At 28.2% G+C, this 10291-nt stretch overlaps 1 long non-coding RNA gene across 1 annotated transcript in view; it reads left to right on the top strand.

The window, feature by feature from the left end:
* LOC124418815 overlaps positions 1–10291 on the top strand; it is a 49756-nt gene continuing 39465 nt past the window's right edge. Inside the window, exon 1 of the long non-coding RNA XR_006940236.1 lies at positions 1–396. This is a non-coding gene — a long non-coding RNA (uncharacterized LOC124418815). The remainder of the gene's footprint in view (positions 397–10291) is intronic.

The following is a 10291-nucleotide window of genomic DNA, read 5'->3' on the forward strand; positions in this document are numbered from 1 at the left end:
ATTTAAGTGAAAAAAGTGTTAAAAGTTTAAAGAAAAACTTAAATGTGATTTTTTGCGTAATTTGTTACGTTTTTTTGTTCAATCGTTTGTTTTTGAAGAAAAAAAATTTATGAGTACAAGCTAAAGAGAGTGCAACAAGTGAGAGAATGCATAGTGGGAAAAAAGCATATAGCTGTTGTTGTTATTTTGTGTGAAAAGAAAGTAGAGAAGTAAATAAAAGTATGTAAATCAATTATGCGTTTTAAAGTGATCGGTTATTCGTTTTCAAAATAATCTACGTCGGCAATTATTCGTGTTTCGAAAAATAATAAAAATATTAAAAAGAGAAAAAACTGAAATTATGTTGATATAAGGAAAAACTTCTTAAAGAAACTTTATGTTTGCCTCAAAGTAAAGGTGAGTGTTTTGAAATTGTTAAATATTTTCTTTAAAAACAATTTTCCAATCCAAGTTTAAGTAAATTAAAAGGAAGTTTCCTTTTTAGAAAAAAAATAATAATTAACCTCACACTGGGTGATGCAAAATTATCCAAGTAGTAAATAGTCACCTTCGTAAGGAAATTATACAAAAGTTTGTCATTCTGTTCATAATTGAACAAGATTAATATTGTGACCGCCTAAGGTACAAATACATTTTATAACTTCTTATAGGTATCAAAGTCGGTCCGTCCCTCCATCTACGAAACCTTCTTTTTTAAATTTAGTTTATTTTAAAATGTCTGTTTGTCTTTCTGTGTGAATGTTGAAATCATTTTTCAGAAGACCACAGAAATCTGCCAGTTCCGATAAGTAAAATTTGAAGTCAGGAAAATCAATCTATAAATAACAAAGATAAGAACACAAATCATAGGCAATCATTGAAAATTTTAAAGAAAAATTTTGATATTTTTGGTGCATGCAGAGTAAAGAATAATAAACAAACAACAACAACAAACATATTCATACGGTAAATTTTCTTCTTGCACATGCTTGCACAGCATATCAAGAGCAACGCATTACGGCTGAAACTGTGTTATTGTTATTGGCTTGAAACACGATATTAAGTACGTAGGTCTCGGAACTTTATGGGATTTTTTCTTTAAAGGTACTCTTTAGTGAACCTAGAAACATGAAATTAAGCATGTATGGTACAGAGTAATTTAGAACATATAAAATGTAACATTGTGGTACTTTTTCGTCCTTAAAAAGGTCTATAAAGAGAGACTTTATGGTCCCACTAAAATGGGAGGGTATTATGTATTTGTGCTGATGTTTGTAACGCACTAGAATTATAGTACTATACCCACCTTTAAGAATACCAATCGACTCAGAATCACTTTCTTAGTTGATTTAACGATGTCCGTCCGTCCGACCGTCCGTGTGTCCAAGTAAACGTTGCTATCAAAGTACAAGTTGCAATTTTCAAGATAATTTGATGAAATTTGACATGCATGTTTATTTTGACTTAAGGACGAAGCCTATTGAAATTGGTTAAAATTGGTCCATTATTTCACCTAGCCCCCCATAGAAAATTGCTTTTGAGCTCATAATTCTGTATAATATAAATGTATCTCGCTTAATAACACTGTTATTGCAATAAAATGTATCACACACAATTATTATATAAATATAAATCTATCTAGCCTATTTTATCGGGATCGGTTCACGTTTGCTCCTATCCCCCATCCCTTTCAGAAAATTAGTTTTTCGTCCATACATTGCTTAAATAAATCGGAATCAAGGTAATAGTCCAGATAAATGCTTCATTATGGTGTAGGATATCATATGGTTGGTCACGCCCGACTATAATTTCTTACTTGTTTAATTTTCTTTAATATTGAACCTAAAAACATTAAATTTAGCATGTAAAGCCCGGATTAGATGTAAACCTATAAAAATAACATTTTGGCACTTTTTAGTTCCACAAAAAGTATTTTCTTTAATATTGAACCTCAAAATAAGAAATTAAGCTCGCATTAATTGGAAACATATAAAATATGACTTCTTGGTACTTTTTCGTTCTTTAAAAAGTACTTTTCTATCATAAAAAATAAAACAAATTTAGCATAAACAATTTCTATAGGAACAAAAATCTGTTTACATAATTTGGTGGGGATCGGTCAGTTATAGGCCCAACTTGAAGGTATAATGATGTATGGCCTACTTCTGAAAATTACTTTATGTCTCATTTTATACCCTTTTGGTATCTTTATTTAGAAAATTTTTGTATCAAGAGGTTTTAGCAGGGATTTCCTCCAAAGTTACGCTCGACCTTATTATATATTTTATATTTATTATATTTTTATTTAATTCTTTGATCTCTTTTGTGAAGTGGCAAATTTCTGTCTTTTTTTAATGTATATATATATATATATATATATATATACCACTCGGTTTACATCGGCATAAAGTCGTATTTAATATCTCATCGACACAACCGAATAAATAATTTTTAACCCAGGTTCCCACATTATTAATGGTCTATATCTTTTAGGATAAAATTCCGACCTTTCAAAAAAAAATCCTTAATATAATAAACTAGTAACATTATCATAATAAAAACATTAGTAAAAAGGATAAAAACTTCTCTTAGCTATACAAATTATATAAAAAATTCAATTACTTACGCGTAAACTAATTTGTATAGCTAGACACTCACTTTCCCAATCATTTCCTATTGGTATCCGAAACGAATATCAAAAATAAAAGTGGTTATAAAGCAATTAAGCAAATCATTTGCATTTTAATTGAAATTCAATCAAGCGCAATTTCTTGTTTGTCAACTAGAGAAAAGAATTGAATTGAATGAAAAAAAGAAAAACAAGTAAAAAAGATGATACCAAGCGGTAAAATACAATAAATACAATACAAATAGGAAAAAAGAAGAAAACAAAATAAAAAAGTTGTAAATTAAGAAAAAAAAAAAACTCAGCTTCTGACAGTAATTAACATAAACCACGCTAACAAATCTTATTTACTGTCAATACCAACAGTGGCTCTTACTGTGGCCGTACTACCAAACATTTTGAAATCAGCATAATAAAGAAGATATTGTCAACACTCTTAAAAGTCTATATCCACTTTAGCACCCAACACCAAAGACATTGAAAGCGTAGCTGATTTGTTTTTCGTTTTCGTTATCACCCCCATAAATGATGGATTAAAAAATGTAAAAAGGATGCGAGTGAAGAAAAAAATTGCAAAGAAATCTCGCCTCAGGAGTATTTTACAGGACTTTTAAGCAAACGACAGCACTTTTAATAAAATTGTGGCTGGCTGATGGTTGACTACGACTTCGACTGAGACAACTATTGTGGCTACAAGCTGATGAACAACAAAAGTTGGTTGCCTGACATAATGGTCGGTTGGGCAGGGAACGATGATGACAACGATTTTTTTTACAGCATGTAGTCAGTTTAAGCAGACACGTACTTTTTTGTATGCAAAACTTCTTTATCATGTTGCGGGTGTAAAAAAGCTAAAAAACATAAAGTTTTTTCTTTTTCTTAAGATTTAATACGTTACGTTGCAAACATAGAATTGATCTAAAGGCAAATCTTTGGTGGCATATACAAACTGTTTTCAGCCTCTCGATTTAAATTTCTTTCGTTTCAAAACAGAATTTAATACAAACATTAAACAGCACAATCAGTATGGGAAGGCCACATTAAGCCAAAAGGTTTTTGTCATTTGCAAGGTTTTTTTTTGTTGTTTTCTAACCCTACATTAAAAAGTTTTGAATATATTAATACTGTCATTTAATGTGTAACTTTCAGTTCTAGTTCAGTTCCAGTTCAGTTCCAGTTCATTTCTAGTTCAGTTCAAGTTCAGTTCTAGTTCAGTTCTAGTTCAGTTCTAGTTCAGTTCTAGTTCAGTTCTAGTTCAGTTCTAGTTCAGTTCTAGTTCAGTTCTAGTTCAGTTCTAGTTCAGTTCTAGTTCAGTTCTAGTTCAGTTCTAGTTCAGTTCTAGTTCAGTTCTAGTTCAGTTCTAGTTCAGTTCTAGTTCAGTTCTAGTTCAGTTCTAGTTCAGTTCTAGTTCAGTTCTATTTCAGTTCTATGACTTTTAAATATATTTCGTTGTACGGCAAAAAATATTTTTCACAACTTAGCATAATTTTTCTTGCTCCTTCTTGTATCCAAGTAGGAAGTAAGTAAAAGAAAATACCAACTCACAAAACAACTCGATTTGTAAAGAATGTAGAGAAGGAAGCGCTAAATGAATAGAAAAAAAAAAGAATCAACAGCAGCAAAGATGAGAGAAAACTCAATTAAACTTTTGTAATTACAGTTAAAACGGAAAAAAGATATTTAACCAGAATAATTGCATTGAAAGCCAACAAGCGGCAACACTTAATACCAAAGAATAGTAAAGACAACACTGTTGCCAAGAGATCACATGTTAAATGATGACAAAACTTAGAATTAAAAAATATTATTTAGGCATTTTGAAAAATATGATATTTTTTTTATACAATCCATTTCAAAACATTGTCATCGGATATTTTTGTTATAATTAATACAGAAAATTATACATCCATATTTCCAACTGCTTAATAAAGCAACTAAATATATAAGGAATTCTGTATGGGATTATTCCTGGAACAAAAAAAAAAATATATCCTTTACTGCTTTTGTTATTAATAAATTTTGAACCATAATTTGAAAAATTAATCTACAGAGAGAATCGGTGTATAATTGTAATATTAACAACATAAACTGGAGACATTTGGTTTGGCAAAAATTCCTGTCTTTTTTGTTCTTCTAAAGATATTTCTTGTGTATGTTTTACATTATAAATATATAGGAAAACAGTAATTGTAGTCAGATACCGCAACTGATTGCAAAATGAGAAAAAACAACACTGAGCATTTAGTTGTTCACATTTGCAAATAAAAATATTGCACCGCACTCAACTACAAATAAAGTTAAAATACAACTAAATGTAATAAGAACTACAAAAAAGTGAACAATTTTACAACAAGTGTGATTTAAGTTAAATAAAACTAAATACTGTTTTTTTCTTCCTTTTGGTTTATATGGGGAAATTTATTTGCATAGCAAAAAATAAATACATGAGAGCAAAAGTTATCTTTAAACAAATAAATATTTGTATTGTATTAAAGGCTTATTAACAACCTATATATAATTTACATACTAAAAAAATACTAAATTTTTTAGGGCTGTAATTCTTTAATTTTAAATAAATAAAGGTCTGAAAACATCAATACGATCAGACACATGAAGAAATATAACTAGATAGGTTAGGATTCTACAATGAATAGTTCAGTTCTAGTTCAGTTCTAGTTCAGTTCTAGTTCAGTTCTAGTTCAGTTCTAGTTCAGTTCTAGTTCAGTTCTAGTTCAGTTCTAGTTCAGTTCTAGTTCAGTTCTAGTTCAGTTCTAGTTCAGTTCTAGTTCAGTTCTAGTTCAGTTCTAGTTCAGTTCTAGTTCAGTTCTAGTTCAGTTCTAGTTCAGTTCTAGTTCAGTTTTAGTTCAGTTCTAGTTTTAGTTCAGTTCTAGTTTTAGTTCAGTTCTAGTTTTAGTTCAGTTCTAGTTTAGTTCTAGTTTTATTTCAGTTCTAGTTCAGTTCTAGTCCATTCCAGTTCAGTTCTAGCATAGTTCTAGCCCAGTTCGAGTTCTAAAACAATTTTTGTAAAAAATTTATATTTTAGTGAATAGTCGATTTTCTGTTGAAAATCATATTGGGTCTTATCTTTATGAAATTTGTAGGAGTGAGTTATTCATTGAAAATTTTTAAAGTACTTAAGTTTTTAAAAATTATTGGAAAACATATTCCAACATCCTCTTGTTTTATTAAAATCGATAATAAACATCAACTGCCGTAAGATTTGTAATCAAAAAGTTAAAGCTAATCAATTTCTGATGAATACCTTAAACCAAATCATTCAAACATCCCCAATGCACACATACACACATATATTTCCATATTTGTATACAAACATCAATGTATAATGTACTTATTTATAAAGGACATAATAGTAAGTACATAAATGGATTTTCAATAAACGTCAAATGTCCAAAATATACAAAACTCCGCATATATACATACCAATAAGTAAAGATCAACGGGACAGGATGTGTGTACGTATGAAAGTGTGGATTTATGTGTATGCGTCTCTGTAATAACAAACAATTTTATTAACAAAGCCAACATGTGGTTAATACTCAACACACAAACACATCCATATAAATCAATGGTCTATGAAAGATAATGGTGTAAAGTTGTTAGAAAATCAAATTTTGTATCTAGTAGCTAGTATCGTGATGCGAAAATGTATGGCAGGCAAATAAACCGAAACTAAGTACTTAAACAGTAAATGGCAAAAACGGAAATTACTCCGCAAAAAAGCCTTCAAAATGATGGTTGATGAGATAAAGCTTATATAATGATTCTTGTATTAAGAGGATGGTATATAAAGTTATTTAAAAAATGAACAAATAAATAAATAAAATGTTAAGGCAAATGAATAAATTGTACGTACGGTTTTGAAGACTTTTCATTTATGTCTCGTGTAAATTAATACTTTTGAGTGTCCATCAAAATGTTTTGATGTAACAAACATTGACGTCTAAAGAATTTCCGTTTTACCTTACATTTTCGCCTTAAATTATGGTAGATTTATACGAATATAATAAAGATTTATCAATATACACTGAGAACACAGTTTTAAGTTGCATTAACTGAACAGTATAGTGGAGTATGTCTGGCCACATGAAATCCTAAAATGTAAATATATTTAAAAATTATTTATTTTTAATAATTTTGAGGTATTTAAGTAATTTATTCATGAAAAACTAATTTCCTAAAAGGACCTTTACATAGGTTAGGGAATTGGGAGGAGTGGTTTATTTTTTCATACAAGTTGAGATACTAAAGATCTGATCACTAAAAGAATCGGCAGTGCCTGTATGCTTATATAAAAATTTATTATGCCAAGTTTTAGAGAGACAGAAAATATTTTATGTAATTTTGGCATAAAAAGCACAAAGGTTATTTTCAGTAAGCTTCCCTGTGCCGAAAATATCTTCAAAATTGCTTACCTTAAGCACATGTTTACATGGACAGACGGAATATTCAAAAGGTGATTCGTGATTCGAAAAGTCGATCGTTATACTTTAAGCTAGCTTTTTTGGGCGTTACAAACATCAGCACAAAGGCATAATACCCTCTGTGCTATATATATTGATACTATACACATGTGTACATTAAATGTATGTTTATAAAAATTATATACTGTCCATGTGAAAATAGCACGTAATAGGCCTTTCTTTATAACCATATAGATAATTATTTTCACAGAATTTTTATAGTTCTACCCACCCAAAGTTAATAGGTGCATAATAATATTTTTGTGTAGGTTTATGTTAATATGATTGTGACTGTAATGGAAATTATAAAAATCAACAATATGTTTTTAAAAATGTGTTTGTTTATATCTTCCTTTGAACCATTGACTCTGTTTGAACATTTAAATATGTGTATATGTATTAAAACGTTAGATTGTATAAGTGTGTCGTCATTTTGCCATAAAATGCATTAAAAATTTATGAAGCGCATTAAATGCAAAAATAACAGCAAATACTGTTAGTAGTAGCAGTAGTGGAAATTGAAACAGTGCAGAGTAAAAGTATTGAAAACTAAATGATATCTTGTAACAGCAATTTTTTCCAAATATCTTTTTACTTGAGGAAAATATTTACATTTGTATATGCCAAACGATTATAATAACAAATTCCACTTTCCGAATTTTTGAAATTTATGACATGTTTATATACCTTGTGTAAAATATTAAAAACCATTTGAAATTAATAAAAAAATGTGAAAATCAAAACAATCTACGTAGTTATTTAGTTAGTTTGAAAGGAGGATGTATACACATCTATCTAATCTACATTGTTTTCTTAAGTTTTTTACATTTAAATTTGTATAGAACTACCACAAACCTTCTCATAGAAAACAATTCCTTTTGCCACAAATACATGTTACCTTTTATCCTTCACTGTACCCACAACAAGTGTATGTTGGAGTAAGTGTAAACATATGCTGTTACATAATGCTATAACAGTGTGTATGTAATTTTTGTAATTGTATAAATTTATGAATATTTTCTTTTTTTTTGTCTTCGTTTATTTTTAATATTGTAATATTTTGTTTTTATTCGTTTGACTTTATATGTTATTTTTTTCATTCTATTGCATTATGCTTTCTTAGCTTTGTTGTTTTGGCCATTTTTAACGATTATAGTGTTTCGGTATAAACTTTAATGCCAACATTTAAGCCTCAAATTATATGAGTATGTATTGTAGTAAGAGCTGTCTTTTTAGTTGTTTTTCAATGTAAGTCTTAAAAATAGAAGTTAAGAGGAGAGAGAACTTTATGAATATTATCGAACATTAAAGTGTAATTTAATTAAGCTTGTAAAAATTATAAGTATAAATGTTGGCAAGACATTTGCTAAAGTACTCTTTAGTAAGGCATGAGTTGTTGATGATGGTGGTTGTTGGCGTTGATTGTAATGGATACTTAAACTTATATTTATATCCAAACGTTAGAGATTGTATGCAGCAGTAGATTTATCTATTGTCATTTTGTTATACTATATTTTTATTTGTATGCATACATGTGTTAAATATTAATATACACAAAGATTTTGTTTATTTTTTTCTTTAAGCATTTATTATAATTTTTAAAGTTTTTTTTTGTATTATTGTTATGGCGTTCTTCTGTTCTTGTCCATATATTTTGTATTTTATTTTCATAATATTTTTCGCAACATAATTTTGTTTTCCCATTAGATTTTCTTTATAAAATGTTAAATGTTATTGCCAGATTTAATGGGAATTATAATATTTGGTTTTGATAATAGAGGACGATACGATTTTTTGATACAAATAATAAATGTTAAGTACGTAGTGGCGTATGATTATTATACATAGTACATATATATTACTTATACGCAATGTTGGTTTAAGTCTTAAGTATAGTCTATAGTGTAGTCTGGGTTCTAGTCTTTAATCTGGTCCATAGTCTGTTCTATAGTCTAGTCTATATTCTAGTATATAATGTAGTCTTGTTTATAGTCTAGTATATAGTTTTTTGCAAAAACGTGAAACCATTTTCATTCAAAGAAAATTAAAAAAAAACAATATTCTTACTAATTCAACTAGTTAATTATTTCCTGAAAATTTAAATGCCTCAACATATATATAACAAGTAAATTATTTTCCATAAATTTTTTATACACAAATCTTTTTTTTAATTATTTTTTTTCATCCAAATCATTTTTATTGTTTTGAAAACGTGTCAGAAATTATAATTTTATTTTTTTACAATTTTAAACATTTTAATGTTTATTTCAGCATGTAAAACAATAAATTTTTAATTAGAAATATTTTCAAATAAACATTTTATTTGGGGGTATTAAAACTGTATTAAAAATAAAAGAAAACAAAATATAAAGTATACAAAACTACAAAAATGATATAATTAATTATTTATAAATTGAAATTAATCCACAAGAGGCTTAAAACCACAATTGAAAATGTTTCTCATGAGTCCACATAAAACGAAAAAAAAAAACAAACAAAACAACATAAAACCAAAAAGGCAAATATAAAGAAGCAAATGGTTGTAAAATATATGAAACGAAGAGATACTCAAAATAACAACTTGTAAATCCTGAAATTTTTACAGTAATAAAAATACTGACAAGTATGAAAGAAATGAATGGCTGGTTGATGTTTTTGTAAAAATTATCATCATAACTTTATGACTCAACAAAACATACAAACATACGTTTTTTACTTACTTTCATATAAACATATTGAAATATAAATTTTGGTTATAGACATTCACACATACGTACTTATTATAAAGATAAATAAATATAACAAGACCGACTAAATATGTGTGCAGATGTGAGTGTCTGTATTTGTTTTTTTTTATATATTTTGGCAAAGTTTTGAGGCAATGAAAATGTTTGGTACACAAAAAAAGGAAATCTCGACTGCATTTCAATTACCACATCAAAAGTCACTGAGGCGGAAAATCATTATAAATTTCTTATGAACATTTATGTATGAAATACTTCCGGTATAATACCGCACAGTGGTATGGAAAATTTTAATTAAAGGAAATTTAAAGTGTCGATCAAATTAGTCCAAAGTTCTAGAGTAATTCTAGTTTAGTTCTAGTTCAGTTCTAGTTCATTTCTAGTTCAGTTCTAGTTCAGTTCTAGTTCAGTTCTAGTTCAGTTCTAGTTCAGTTCTAGTTCAGTTCCAGTTCAGTTCTAGT

This window comes from Lucilia cuprina, chromosome 3 (assembly GCF_022045245.1).
Source record: "Lucilia cuprina isolate Lc7/37 chromosome 3, ASM2204524v1, whole genome shotgun sequence".
NCBI lineage: Eukaryota > Metazoa > Arthropoda > Insecta > Diptera > Calliphoridae > Lucilia > Lucilia cuprina.